This window comes from Microtus pennsylvanicus, chromosome 20 (genome assembly GCF_037038515.1).
Source record: "Microtus pennsylvanicus isolate mMicPen1 chromosome 20, mMicPen1.hap1, whole genome shotgun sequence".
In the NCBI taxonomy this organism is placed as follows: Eukaryota; Metazoa; Chordata; class Mammalia; order Rodentia; family Cricetidae; genus Microtus; species Microtus pennsylvanicus.
Window position 1 is genome coordinate 19,636,668 of NC_134598.1, and position 11,857 is coordinate 19,648,524.

Consider the following 11,857-nt stretch of genomic DNA (forward strand, 5'->3'; position numbering starts at 1 on the left):
CTCTGCATTACATTAAGTGCTCTTTCTTTAAAAAATTATTTCTTTATTATTATGTATATACAATAGTCTATCTGTATGTATGTCTGCAGGCCAGAAGAGGGCACCAGACCTCATTACAGATGGTTGTGAGCCACCATGTGGTTGCTGGGAATTGAACTCAGAACCTTTGGAAGAGCAGGCAATGCTCTTAACCACTGAGCCATCTCTCCAGCCCTCTTTAAAAAAGTTTTCAAAGGTTTATTTTATTCGATGTGTATGTTTTGCCTGCATGTATGTCTGTGCAGCATGTGTGTGCCTGGTCCTGCAGGGGCCAGAAGAGTGTGTTGGATCCCCTGGAAGTGGAGTTAAGGATGGTTGTGAGCCACCATGTGGAAGCCAAACCTGGATCCTCTGCAAGAACAAGTGTTCCTAACCACTGAGCCAGTCCATTAATACTTTTTCTGCATCTATTGATGTGGGAGTGTCATATGTCAATCTGTTGATTTCATTGGCTAAGCAATAAAGGAACTGCCTTGGCCCATCTCATTGGTTAGAAGATAGGTGGGAGGAGTAGACAGAACAGAATGCCGGGAGGAAGAGGAAGTGAGGTCAGACCCAGCAGCTCTGCTCTCCGGAGCAGACGCAGGACATCCGCCATGCTCCCGGCTCCTGGGCAGACACACGCGATGAAGCTCTGAAGCTCCAACCCAGGATAGATATAGGCTAGAATCTTCCCGGTAAGACCGGTGCTCACAGATTGTTAGAGATGGGTTGATTGGGATATCAGAATTAGCCAGTAAGGGCTAGAGCTAAGGGCCAAGCAGTGTTTAAAAGAATACAGTGTCTGTGTAATTATTTCGGGGCATAAAGCTAGCCGAGCCGGGCGGCTGGGGTATTGGGGACGCAACCCCGCTGCCGCCCCCTATTACTACAATCTATGGATATCTTCACATAGCTGTTCTCCCTTTATTATGTTAACACAGCAAACTGTTGCTTTTCACAGGTAAACCAACCTTTCAGTCCTGGTATAAACCACACTTGATCATCACTTAGGCTGATTTCTCATTTTTACTTATTGACTTGCTAATGGGGCCAATGATCTCTGCACTCATCTTCCTGAGGGATACGGACCCCATAGAAGCCAGCATCTTGCTGCCTGAAGACTTTCTGTAAAACTTGTCCATTTTTTTTGGTAGAATACACTATGGAAATTATCTAGGTCTTAATATTTCTTGAGTCACATCTATTTTAAAGACTGACCAAAAGGTATATACGGTGCTAAAAGGATTTCAGAAATCTATTTGTGCAGTTTAATTCAGGATTCTACTTGGCCAAACGAGAACTAGGTGTGGGATTTGAAAGACAGAACTAAACAACAGGTAATACACTGACCGCCTTTGTGGTTATAGCTGGAGACACAGTTGCTGAGCTGGTCCCTTCTAATCTGCTCAGCTTCATGTACACTCCCTAGCTGCAGAACATGGAGACCAGTCATAACCCAGACTCACCATTGGATGAAGTACCACACTTTCCAACCAATCTAGGCTCTTTGGGAAGTTAACATTGGTAGCTGAGAATGCCTGGCTGTGTGCTTCCCCGACAAACTCACTTGGCAAACTGTATTTATTTGTATATGTATATATTTGCATTCAAACGGTGGGCTCATGACTTCAGTGCAGGGCTACTCTGTATGTTCAGATCCTGCTTCAGTTTCTCTCCCGCTTGTGAAAAGTATTATCACTACAACAAATTCCTTATTCCGCAGGTGAGTTCAGCTTCCCTGATTAAATCCGATGCGAGTAAAATTCCATGTCCTGTGGTTCTTTTTCTGCCTTCTTTTCTGTTTTGAGTCTGGCGTAATCTCTTTGTATGTCCTGTACACTTTTTGTTGTTGAATTCTGGACAGGTGTATAAAATGTGTAATGATGCTAGACTGACAAATGAGGATGGTGTTATTTTTTCCAGGATGATGATGATGATGATGACAATGATTATTATTTATTGTCCTTCTGGCAGGGAGAAAGGGCATGGTTGAACCATCTTACTACTGTTGAGGACTGAGCTAACCTCAGACATTAATGACAGCTTATTTTATTTCAGGTTTGGGCGTTTCTTCTAATATGTAGCCTCTGGGATCCAGACTCAGAGCTCAGAGTTCCTTACTGGAGACAGATGTTTTGAATCTCCTGCCTAGTTCAGTTTATCAGGCTTCCCCAACCTTTATGAGCTGGCAAAGGTCTTTGGGAAAGCAGTGCCGAAATGCTGGTCTGCTTGGGAACCTCCTCTCTCTAGGCAAATCACGAGCACAAGGCCGTAAGCTAAATTTCCTTGTTCTCATCCGGACCTCAACTTCTGACTTGAAACTGGTCTTGCGAGGTTCCCTATTACTATAGTTAGTGATCAGTTCTGAGTTCTAGTTACAGTAACAATCGCTGCCCCTTGGAGTCATTTTCTTACCCCTTAGGATGCCAATCTATTTCCCTCTTTCTCTTTGGTGAACCTTTAATTCTAAACAGGTTCCTCCTCTTCCTGCTACCGAACACTGGCTAACAGACATTCTAGGGTTGAAACCTTATTCTCAATTGAATCTTCTCCCTCCAGGATCTCAGTCTGGGTCTCATAATCTTACACACACACACACACACACACACACACACACACACACACACACACACACACGTGTTCAGGTTCCAAAACTCAAGCTCCAGTTTGAATTTATGTTTTGAATTCAACATACATAGGGTTTTGTCACTTAATAAACACACAAATATGTGCCTCAAATTTAACATGTTCAAAACTCTTCCCCAGAGTAGTGTATTGACCAGTCTGTACTCAGTTCTAGGAGACAAAAAAAAAAAAAAAGTCTCGGGCTGGAGAGATGGCTCAGCGGTTAAGAGCATTGCCTACTCTTCCAAAGGTCCTGAGTTCAATTCCCAGCAACCACATGGTGGCTCACAACCATCTGTAATGAGGTCTGGTGCCCTCTTCTGGCCTTCAGGCACACACACAGACAGAATATTGTATACATAAAAAATAAATATTTAAAAAAAAAGTCTCATGTCCTGGGACTTAATATGTTAGATACAGCGTGATAATACAAAGTATTTCTTTATTCTGGAGACTTCTGTCACAGGTAGGACTTCTCCTTAACTGTATGAAGGAAGTCACCTGAAGTGAGAGAGAGAAGGGGACGGGAGGCTGAGGTGACACTCAGGAGACGGGAGCCTAACAAAGGTCAGGATGCGCCCCCCCCCCCCCAGCATCCACCTCCCGCTGCAGCCTCACCTGTGAGCTGAGTCCTCCCACCCCCACCCCCAGAAGCTATCAGCTGTGGAGACTACAGCTCAGTCTCCCCATCACACTTCTTAAGAGTTCTGGTGGGGGCTGGAGAGATGGCTCAGCGGTTAAGAGCATTGCCTGCTCTTCCAAAGGTCCTGAGTTCAATTCCCAGCAACCACAAGGTGGCTCACAACCATCTGTAATGAGGTCTGGTGCCCTCTTCTGGCCTGCAGACATACATGTAGACAGACTATTGTATACATAATAAATAAATAAATATTAAAAAAAAGAGTTCTGGTGATGGCTTCCCTTCTAGGCTGTTGCCTCGTTTGGGGGGTGGGGGTGCGGTGGTCACAGAAGTCTTCCATGCCCCTCCTCAACGGTGCATCTGCAATCATCGATGTCACGGCAAAAGTCGACTCCTTGCTTCCCAGTCAGTGTTTTCTCTCTAAGTCTCAGTTCTACTTCAGCTCAAATTATTTAGATTTGAAACCCAAGGTCAGCAGTTCTTAAATTTTAGCTTGTGACAGAATCCTTTGGGAGAACCTGCTGAAGACAGTTAGGTTGTCTTCCCTTTCTCATGCAAATACAATGGCAATACAGAATACAATCAGCAGGGATCCGGTGCCCTATTATTTGGATCTGCCACTGGAATCCTGACAAATTCCTATGTAATGCTGATACTGTTAGTCTCTGAATAGTAGAGAATTACTAATCTAGACTCATATGCTGATAAGACCTTTTAAAATATACCCTCACCTCAATCCAAGGTGGTTATCTCCGGTGCCTTGCAATGATGAGAGAGATAGTCTAACAAACCCAAAGCAGCAGCTCGGATGTCCTTGCTGGAGGTCAGGTCTGCTGCAGCAGTTCTGGTTTCTTGTTAGCACAGACGTTTGCTGGAAGCCACGTGACCGAAACTGAGCAGCACCTGGTTGGGAAAACTGGAATGCCAACTTATCTCCCTCCCCAATCTCTGCCACAAGCCCTTAAAAGCCTCTGCCTAGCAGTTCAATGGCACCCACTCCCTGGAGACCGCTCCTACCTGCCACACGGGAGCACAGCCGCCTCTCTCTCCTAAGTTCCTGCCTAAGAATTTAATAAACTTCCTAAAACTCACTCTAGTTTCATTCTTGAGATTTTCGAGGAGAAAAGAAGCCTACAGTCACTGATCAGAGTGCCTTCCTGGCAGGCGAGTTTTCCAGAAACAGCCCTATCTTCTGCCACTAAACTCGGCAATCCTAGGAAATCCATCCATAAACCATGGAAAGAAAGAAGGAACATTAACATTCTAGATTAGAAATAAGGAATATTCTAGATTAGAACAGGGCGCTGTTCCCCAGGATGGCGCTCTTAAGACAATGCAGGAAGCCTGAATCTTACAGGAAAGGAAACAGTTGTGTTGAATTGTTCAATCAATGCTCAGTCTGCAAGAGACCTTAGTTCTAGGTTACTGCCTCTGCACTGAAGTCCTAAGGGTTTTCTCTTAGTTTAGAAAACCTTTCCTCAGATGATAAGGTTTTCCTTTTGTCTCATCAAATGGACGGGACGCTGTTTAGCTGTCTATCCAGAACGAAAAGACCCTTCCTGTTGTGTCGCTCTGGCACTGACTGGATTTGTCTGGCAGTCCTTTGGGAAGGATGTGAGAGGACGGAATGCATGATGCTTTAAACGATTGCCCATGAGTCAGCATTTGATATCTGCATCACCCAGTCTCCTGTTGGCGATAAACACCGCACACTTACACTGTAAGCCCTTGTACCTTAAATTTTGGAACTCTCTGCTTCCATTCTGAAGAGACAAGTAACATTAGTATCCAGCAGGTTTCAAACTATGGTACCTGGACTAGCAGCATCAGCAAAACCTAAGGACTTGATGGAAAAGGAAAACCCAAATCAGGGCTCGAATTGTGACCAAATAGGTTTGCTAGCAGCTTAAACTGCTCCTACTAGAAAGGAAGGGGTAAGATAACCAACTCCTGCGGAAAGGTGACCACTACATACACGGGGGACAGTGCTAGCTAGCATTTCTGTTGGAACTGTGTCATACGCTCATGGAAACATGCTAGTCCAGATTTGCAGAGCAGGAATACATGATCTGCACATAACTGATCAAAATCGCACACAAGCAGTTAAGAAAGTGGCTCAGTGGCTAAGGGTATCTGCTGTGCCAGCAGGAGGACCTGAGTTTGAATCCCCCATCGCCTGTTGGGGATTATTATTTTCAGGCGGGACTTTTGTTTACAGTTCATTGTTTACCTCTGTGAAGCTATGTTACCGTGCCTGTCTAAAACACCTGATGGTCCCAGTAAAGAGATGAACGGTCAACGGAGAGGCAGGAGCAAGGATAGGCAGGGCTCCAGGCAGAGAGTATAAATATAAGGAGATATATGGGAGGAGAGGGCATCAGGGGCCAGCCACCCAGCTACACAGCAAGCTATGGAGTGAAAAGTAAAGAATGGTATACAGAAATATAAAAGCTCAGAGGTAAAAGATAGTTGGGATAATTTAAGAAATGTTGGCAAGAAACAAGCCAAGCTAAGGGCAGGCATTCATACCTAGGAATAAGCCTCTGTATGTGATTTATTTGGGAGCTGGGTGGTGCTGTCCCCCCCCCCCCAAAAAAGCAAGAAGAGTAAAACATCACATAACAAGCCCCCATATAAAAAGTTGGACATGCCTTCACAGCAGCACCATGAGACAGAAACCCAGTCTCTACGCTCACACTGCAAACTTTTGGTTCAGTGAGACTGTCTCAAAGTGGTGACAAGGGAGGGACAGAGGAAGACACTCACATGACGGCCAGGCCTGGTCTCTGAATGGACACACATCCACACTCACATGCGTGCGACACTTGTGCAAATCCACACAAAGAAGAAAGACAATGTGAATTAGGGTTATAGGTCAATGCGGAAAAACTAAGAACTGGCAAGTGTTGGGACCAATTGAGTCCCCCCTGCCTTCAGCTGCTCTTTCCTGCTAGAACCTTCTAATTGAAGTTACTAGAAGCCGTGCCTAGCTCAGAGGGTCAGAGGATGGGATTTTCACCTGTTGGCCATTGACTGCAGGGTATTTAAGCCTCCATGGTGCTATTAAAGAGGGAAGGTCTGTGTGTCGCTGGTCTGTCTCTGCGCGTGTATTCTCAGCCTCCAGCCCCTTGCCCGAAGCTCACGAACTGGGTTCTAGCGTTTAGAGCGCAGACGGGGGGGGGGGGGGGGGGGGGGGGGGGGGGGGGGTGTGCGAGATGAGTGGTCACCACTTCGAAGAAGACACCATTGTCAATGGTCAGAAGAGACACATCGAAGGTTCCGCCACCCAGGTCAAACACAAGGATGTTCTTCTCTCCCTCCCTCTTATGTAGGCCGTATGCAACGGCAGCTGCTGTGGGCTCATTGATGATCCTCATGACATCCAGTCCGGCAATGGTTGCTTGCCGCTGGGCATCGCTGAAGTAGGCTGGTACAGTAACAACTGCATGGGTAACCTTCTTTCCCAAATATGCTTCAGCTGTTTCTTTCATCTTGGCAAGAACCATGGCAGAAATTTCTTCTGGGGCAAATGTCTTGGGTTTGCCCACCTCCAATATCAGCTTGAATGTATGGCTTAGTTTTCTTCTCAACCACCTCGAAAGGCAAGAACTTGATGTCCTGCTGCACCGAGAGGTCTTTCCAAGTGCGTCCGATGAGGCGCTTGGCGTCGATGACCGTGTTCTCGGGATTGGAGGTTAGATGGTTCTTGGCCGCATCGCCTTCGGGAGTGAAGGCCACATACGACGGCGTGATGCGGTTGCCCTGGTCGTTGGCTATGATCTCCACGCGGCCGTTCTTGAACACACCGACGCAGGAGTAGGTGGTCCCCAAGTCGATGCCGACTACCGTGCCCACATCCTCCTCCTTATCCTCCTCCTCGCCAGCCCCGCGCAGAGCAGCAGCAGCGCCGCAGCCACCACAGCGGAACTTTATCTTGCCGGCGCTGTGGGCCAGTCGCTCAGCGGTCGCTCAGGAGTCGCGGACGTGCAGCAACAGGCTATAGCCTCGCAGCGCCCGATCCAGAGTCGGGAGGAGTCGCGAAACAGGCTCAGCGTAGGCCTGGAAGAAGCAGGCGCGACGCTCAACTCTCACGCGTGCGCGGGAGACCCAGAGCTCCTCTGTATTGTCTGGCCAGTGCGTGTGTGTGTGTTTTTTATGCCTTTGAAGATTGCAATGTTGTGCAAAAGCTTCGCCACACTGATTACATTCATAGCGTCTCTCCCCAGTATTTGTTCTTTCATGTCTTCGTTGTCATCTCTGACATGCGATGGCTTCACCATGTTGAATATTTTCATCGGGTTTCTCACTGATATCAGTTCCTTCACGTCTTTCAAAATGACTTCCATTTCTTCTAGACCTTTCAGAATGTTCTTCGATATCATCATCTTCCGAATTGTAACAAACATCTTTGAGATTCCTAGAGATCTCCGTCATCACATCCATGAAGAGACTCCTCTGGGAAGGATCCAGCAAAGGCCACTCTTCTTCAGTGAAGTCCAAATACACATCTTCAACAGTAATTGAACAGTAATTGAAGAAGGGCCCGTAGCTCAGCTGTTTCTGAAAGAACAACCAAGTGAGTACGTGTAAGTTCTGTGGGCCCTTCTTTCCGTCTGCCTGCACCCTCTGTGGAGCCTAGGAAGGTGAAGGTTCTGTGTCTACTCCTCCAGTCTCCCACAAAAATGAATGCAGTTGCTGTTGATGATTTGTATTTGGACTTCACTGAAGAAGAGTGACCTTTCCTGGATCCTTCCCAGAGAAGTCTCTTCATGGATGTGATGATGGAGATCTATAGGAACCTCAAAGATGTTACAGTTCGGAAGATGTGATTCTGAAGAACATTCTGAAAGTTCTAGAAGAAATGGAAGTCATCTTGAAAGGCGTGAAGGAATTGATTAGAGTGAGAAACCCGATGAAAATATTCAACATGGTGAAGCCATCGCACGTCAGAGATGACAACGAAGACATGAAAGAACAAATACTGGAGAGAAGCCCTATGAATGTAATCAGTGTGGTACAGCAGGACCGGCAACGGCACAAACATCGTTGGTGTCGGACACCGTGGATAAACTGGCGAGACAAGTCAACGATGCTCTCCAGACTCAGAATGCCCTGAGTGTCCACATTAAATTTGGACTTTCGAATTTAAATCAAGAGACTGCCCTATTGTAGGAGCAGGTGGACTTATGGCTAGTACAAATGTTTTGTTCACGCTTTTATTCTATTTGTATCAGATTGTAACTGTTTTAGCCAAAGGGTTGGTAGAATACCATAGCCCAAATGGGAGGCTGGGTCCAGTGGTGACTGGGGACCCTATTGCTGGCAATCTTAACGCCTGTTGCCACGGGCATTCATCTCTGAATCCTGTGTAAGATCAGACAACCCATGAGAATGCAGCATATGGTCACTTAGCAAGTCCTTCTGAGCCTGTTGGCCAGTAACTTGAATGTACTCCAGGTCTGGTTGCAAATACTGCACCAACTATGAAGACTCCTCTGTAGACGCACAACTTCTACAGAAGGGGGCCTGCCTAAGACAGGGAAGGGGCCTCCCAAAGACGATGGGGTAAGGGTTTACTCTTCTGAGATGACCTAAGACAGGAGGGTCTTCTGTTTTATGGGATTTTCACCTGTTGGCCATTGACTGCAGTGTATTTAAGCCTCCATAGTGCTATTAAAGAGGGGCTTTTGGTACCAGTGGTGGAAGGTTTGTGTGTTGGTTTGTCTCTGCGTGTGTATTCTCAACCTCCAGCCCTTTGCCCGAAGCTCACGAACTGGGTTCTAGTGCTTAGAGCGCAGACAGGAGTGTGTGTGTGTCTGTGTGTGTGTGTGTGTGTGGGGGGGGGACGGCCCGCGGTGTGCAGCAGCAGGCAAGCACTTCCCTACTTGTAATAATCACGCTCTCCCATCTGTGTAGCGCTGGAGGCTGCGTCCAGGGCCTCCCACACGCTCAGCACCTCTTCCCTTCTAGCTTCTCATTTCTGCCTCGGCTGCTGGGTCCATTGGATTAAGTGTCCGCTAGGAGGCTCACGCTCGGGTTTCCTAGACTCTTACCAACTGGGAACCTACAACTCACCAATCTTATTACAAAACAGCTTTCCAATTTTGAGTTGAGAAGAACAAATCCTTAGGAAAATGTATATAGCTAGGTAGACCGTAGACCAGGTTTTCTGGAAGCGAGCAGGATTCCAGTGCAAGGGTAGCAGCGATGCATCTGGGTCTAGATGTGAGCCTGCTGTCTCCTCACGCCATTTTTTCACCTCTCTGTGACCCTATCGGTCTGACTGCTTCTCAGTCCTGAAGACACATGACCTTCAGGCTCTTGTGTCTGCTTTCTCAGTCTGGAAATGCTATTTTCTCAGAAACTAGAACAGTCTTTTTTTTTCTCCATTCTCAATGAGGTTGTTTCCTGACTACTTGCTTATAAAATCTCTTAATTTTGCTGTTTATTTCCAAAGTTAACCATACTTCTAAAATGGCATATGCTTCTTGTCATTCTGCTTCCCCAGGTAGGGCTTTACTTTTGTCCAATGATCCTCACCGTTCAGGTGAGTGCTTGGCATGTAGGTATTAACGAGATATTAAATGACTGGAACAAAGTCTGCAAGAATCAGCATATTTGTTTTTATTTATCTTTTGCAGCTTTGGGGCCAGACTCTGGGGCTTTGGACATGCTCAGCAAGCAGTCTACTGTTTGGTTACACTCCCAGACCAGCAGTTTCTACCCAATAGCTTATATATATTTAACAGCATTCTTAAAAACCTTGATGCCACAGTGGAGGGTATAAGTCACTGACAAAGCATTTAATATATGTCAAGTCCTTGATTGGCTCCCCAGAACTGGAAACACACACACACAAACACATACACTATAGATGTAAGCCAATTTTTTCTCCCATGAAACTTATGTATCATAACCAAATTATTTAGCTTTCACTTCCCTTAAAGCATTTTTATTTGTCTTCACCATGTATGTTTGTGTTTCTTGTTTTTCTTCCACTGTGGGATCCCTAGTAAAAAGATCCAGCTAAGCCAGCTCTATCACCTCCTTAAAATGTCCACGAAGTACCTACTGTGTGTCAGACATTATCCAAGAAGCACCTACTCTGTGTCAGGCACTATGCTAAATGTCGAGATTTCCATTAATACGATACTAAACAAGACAACCTTAAAAGAGAGAGAGATGTTTAAGGCATGGCACACAGAAAAATACTAAAATATAGCCCCACCCTTTCTGCTCTTGACCTAATAAAGCAATGATTTGGTATCAGAGGTGCAATAAAGCAGACAGTGCAGGGTAAGAATGAGGCGGGCGGGATGTAAGCATCAGAAGAAAAAAAGAGCACAGGCTAGGATTCCTAGGCAGGAGGTTACTGTAAGACAGTCTGACTGGAAGACCAACAACCCAGATGACCCCAGGATATTTTAAGCAGCATATGAAACTGAAAGGCAACTAAGCCTTGTGAGAAGCCTAAATTCAAACTATAAACTTATTTAAAATAGGAAATAATAGCAATTAATTTTCTTCTCTCCTTTTTTTTTTTGAGACAGGGCCTCATTGTGTAGTTCTGGCTGGCCTCACTATATAGACAAGGCTAGCCTCGAACTCGCAGAGATCCGCCTGCCTTTGCATCTTGAATGTTGGGACTAAAGGTTTGCACGAATGTGAGCCGTTAGTGATGAAATATTAGTAACACAGGAGAACCCATACCGTCCGCCGTGCCAGTTGGCATACGGCAGCTATAAAAGCCTGCTACTATTTCTCGTGCGTCTCTGGTGATAGTAAGCAACTGGGGGTCGTGAATAAACTCACAGAGGCAGCAGGTCAGTGCCCTTGGAGTCCTTTAGGATAGACGTGGCAGCATGGGCACACTTTTCTCTGCAACAGTGTTTCTGCAATGGATTTCAAGGAAGTCCTTGAAATCCATCTCTTCTTTCTCTTACTAGTCTCAGAGCAAAGAATTAGAGGTTCATGGTATATCATTTCAAAGTTCTCTTCCAATATATTCTAGTAAAAAACAGTGGCATCAAAACTGCTCATACAAGATATTTAACACTGATCTATCATGAGAAAGCTGGGATCTTCACTTAGAGCCAACTGAATTCAAAGATCCATTGTGTCAATGGGATGCACGTCATTTTCCCTTTAAGCTTTGCAAAAGTGTTGGACAGATTTTAGAGTTCGGTTCAAATCTGACCTGCTTAAATTATTTTTAGAATTTGTAAACACAGAGGCCAAGTTGTAAAAACTTCAAATGCACGTGTGTTCATGTGTGTGCGCTTGTCTGTGTGTGGCCACAGGGCAATCTAAGATGCAATCCTCAAGAATGTCACACACTTCTGTAAGATGGTCTTTTCTGGTCTGAAGCTCACCCATTAGCTTAGACTGGCTGGCCACGGATCTTCCTGTCCCCACCTCTCCAGCTCTGAGATGAGGTAAGTGGCGCCATGCCTGGCTTTTGACATGGGGTCTCAAGATGGAACTAAGGCCCTCATGCCTGTGAGGCCAAAGCTTTAGCCACTGACCCATCTTCCTGGCCCCTAAGTGTAATTATTGAGGGACATTAAAGTA

At 45.9% G+C, this 11,857-nt stretch overlaps 1 long non-coding RNA gene across 1 annotated transcript in view; it reads right to left on the reverse strand.

Annotated features, from left to right (window-relative positions):
* Positions 1-4,073, reverse strand: part of LOC142838987 (uncharacterized) — a 28,760-nt gene extending 24,687 nt beyond the window's left edge. The window contains exon 1 of the long non-coding RNA XR_012908664.1: positions 4,018-4,073. This is a non-coding gene — a long non-coding RNA (uncharacterized LOC142838987). The remainder of the gene's footprint in view (positions 1-4,017) is intronic.
* Positions 4,074-11,857: the final 7,784 nt, after the last annotated feature.